The 3434-nt window shown below is 45.9% G+C and overlaps 1 long non-coding RNA gene across 1 annotated transcript; it reads right to left on the bottom strand.

The window, feature by feature from the left end:
* Positions 1–422: 422 nt before the first annotated feature.
* Positions 423–2527, bottom strand: LOC123637685. The gene is made up of 2 exons (XR_006735022.1): positions 2298–2527; positions 423–1213 (listed from the first exon to the last, which is right to left on the bottom strand). It is a non-coding gene; the product is annotated as an uncharacterized LOC123637685 (long non-coding RNA).
* Positions 2528–3434: the final 907 nt, after the last annotated feature.

Raw genomic sequence — 3434 nt, 5'->3', positions numbered from 1 at the left:
ATGTCTGATTGTCATGATCTCCATCGGACCACTTTTGCTCTTTCCAAGATCTCTAGGCCAACACATGCCCTGTTCCTCTTCCCTATGCATGAAAGTCCCTGCACGTCCCCACTCACTGCTCCACTCCCTGGGAATCTGATCTGCGGTTCAGTTGCTGATAAATTCTGGATGGACACAAGAAGCCCACTTCTTTGCCACCAAAACAGAATGCATTAAAGGGAATCACTTCATGTGTAAAAGAGTGAAGAACTCTTGATGACCGAGAGTCCACCATCCCGTTCACCAAAAAGTAGGTGGGAACAATGTTTAAAAAGAAACATTTGGAATAGTTTTTTAAAAATGTGGTATATCTGTCCAGTGGATTTTTACTCAACAATGATGACCAAAATAAACTATTGTATTGATGCATGAAAATACACAGGTGAATTTCAAAATAATTTTATTAAGTGAAAGAAGCCAGATCCCCAAAATAAGGGTATATAGCATATAATTCCATTTTTTAGAAAACACCAACTATAATTACAGAAAACAAAACATCAGTGGCTGATGGGTAGGAAGAATAAATTTCAAGGAGTACAAGGAAACTTTTAGCAGGGATGGATACATTCATAATTTTGATTGTGATGAAAGTTTCGCAAGTGTATACAGATGTCACATCTCATCAAATTTACACTTTAAATGTGTGCAATTTATTGTGCCTCAGTTCTATGCAAATAGAGCTTTAAGAAAAAGAAATAGAGGAAGAACAGAGATTGATTCCTTCTCAAAGGAAATTTTCAACATAGGAATACTAATCATCTTTCTTTAGGGTAATTTTTCTTTATGATTTTACAGATATTTTTGCAGATTTCTGTTTCCACACTGACCCTGCAAGTTATGTCAATAGGTCCTTTCTATTTAGCGGACACTTGTGCATAAGGAGGCTTCTAGAGGCACAGGCCTGGCCAAGATGTAAAATTTGTCTTTTCTGTTTTGCTGGGTCCCTCTTGAGCTTGTGGCTGTTTCGAGTCCAGCCGGTGAGGCAGCACAGGAGGCTGGCACTTCTCTCTGTGCCTGTGCTGAGCATCCTCTAGCTGCCCTTTCTCCTCCTCTGTGTGCTGGAAGCTCCATCAAAGAGAAGCAGCTGGAACGTGGAGCAGATGAGCAGGAGTTCAGGTGGCCGGAGGAGAACTGGCTCCTTTGGGGAGAAAGCTGCCCACAGAGACCAAGTCCCCTGGGAAGAGAAGCACAAAAGAGAAATCCGAGCAGGGAGGGGCCGTTCCCATGGGCAGCCTGCAGACAGCAGGGGTGGTGGCTGCCTGTGTCAGTCCCTGAGATAAAGGGCTGGTGGAGGTGAAGTCCCCAAAGCCCTCTTTCCCCCTTTGCGTCTACATCTGTCTGCATTTTCCAGTAACAGACGTCACTATGGCATTTGTGGTCAGGATGCGGCACATCTCCAGAAACCACACTGCTCGATGCTGGCCCAGGATCCATACTTAGGGGCTAGGGCTAGGGCTCAGCAACTGATTCAGAGTGCAGGTGCACTTCCTTGCCCTTCCCAGTAGCCCCTTCCTATCCTGGTAGATGTCGCTGACCTCCAAGCTCTTACAGCTACAATCACTCAATTTTATGTAAATAGAGCTGTTAAAAAAGAAGTAGAAATAGAAGTAGAACCTTCTCAACTGAAATTTAACAATCACTATTTGGCTGTGATTCCAATGGTATTATTTGTGTTGAAAATATTTGCTGGAGTTTATTGTGTGGTTATTAATAGTCAGGCACTTCACTAGGTACTTTATACCCATTGTCTATTTGAATTCACACACTACCCCTGCAAGGAATTTGTGATCCACGCTCTAAAGATGAGAAAACTGAAACTCTGAGAAACAGAGTGACTTTCCCAAGACCAAATAATTATCAGGCAGAGCTGCTGGGATTTGAACCCAGGTATGTCGAGCTCTAAACCCAGTTCTCTTTGTTCCACAGCAGCAGACCACCTACCCACTCCCCAGGCAACACTGTGCTAGACACAGTCTGCCTGACTCACGTCTCTTGTTCAGTGTCCTCCTCCGGGTTTTGCAGGCTCTGGGCCAAGCCTCTACAGCTCTGGCCTTCTAATAGGTCAGAAACTATGCTGGCTGATAAAGAATTTAGGTGTAGCACTTCCATTTTCAGAACAGAAACTAGAAGACCAAAAAGCAGTCTGCACATCAACGAACAAATCTGGAAGACTCCAGCGGGATCTCCAGTACAGAGTGCAGTTGCCTCTCCTTGCCCTTCCCAAATCTCTCTTTCCTATCCTAGTACAAGTCACTGACCTCCGAGCTCTTCCTCAAATCCGTCCTGAGCCATCTCACGGTCAAGGAGACAGATCTGAGGTCAGGGGACATGGGCGAGCCCCGGAGCAGGGCACCTCAAGAGTTACTAGGTGGACACCCAGGCCAGGTCTCCCCTCTGTCCTGGAGCCAGACCTGTCCATCCCCGAGGGGCCTGTGGCATTAATTTGTTTCCCTTGCTGGGTCTGCCAGGGCCTCCATGTCCTCTCATAAAAAGCGAGAGGGAGGGAGTGCAGAACAGAGAAACAAGAGGAGATGAAAGCTCTTTTGGGAAAGGCAACTGTGACAAATCGAAAGGGTGGAGAAAATACTAGCACAAACAAGAGAGGGGAGAACAGGCTGGGAGAGAGTCGGCAAAAGAGTTCTGTGTCTGTGGCCTCTGGACCACAGAGTGCTGATTTGTTTTCTATAAAAAGAGATGTGTTATTCTTCCCCCTCTCTTGGCAAATAATGACAAAGAAGAATGGCTGCGGAGTTTGCTGGAATGGAATAGTCTGCGGGGGTGTTCTGAGTGAATGAATGTGCTCTCAGATATCTTCCCATGTTCCCTACCAACTTGTTTTTATTTCAAATTGCCTACAACAGGTGCCGGAGTCTGGGCAAAGGATAATATCGTACCTTGCAACAGCTGTGCGTAGAGCACACATAGAAATAGTAAAGAAAGGTTACACAACGTGACTGGTCTCATATGGCTCAGGGCAGCTCTAGAATTTAAAACATTTCCTTGTCCTCGAGTTAAACTGGGCCCCTGTGATATGTGTTCTGTAACTTGATATGAAAGGCTGCTGATGGATGGGTTGATACCGTGGCCACCAAAGTCGCCGGTGAGCACCTGCAAGGAACACGTGTGCCCTGAGTGGAGAGAGTTCTGCAAATACAGCCCTCCCCAAAATGCTCTCTTCTCGCAGTGCAGTGTTTGCTCAGCGCGTGCAGGTGGGGCTCTCCTCCACACACCAGAAAGCAGTTTAATGCAGATGTCGGCCACACCTAAGACACTTCTCAAGCTGCAGCCCAAATAGAATACACTGTAGCCTATGCAAAAATTCTCAGGGCCCTTGTTCCACTCTTTGTCTCCTGCTCAAGAAAGCATATATTTAATATGAATGCAAGTGAGTGGTA

Source organism: Lemur catta, chromosome 5 (genome assembly GCF_020740605.2).
Source record: "Lemur catta isolate mLemCat1 chromosome 5, mLemCat1.pri, whole genome shotgun sequence".
Taxonomy (NCBI): domain Eukaryota; kingdom Metazoa; phylum Chordata; class Mammalia; order Primates; family Lemuridae; genus Lemur; species Lemur catta.
The sequence above is the reverse complement of the archived record's forward strand: the minus strand, read 5'-3'. Positions and strand labels throughout refer to the sequence as shown.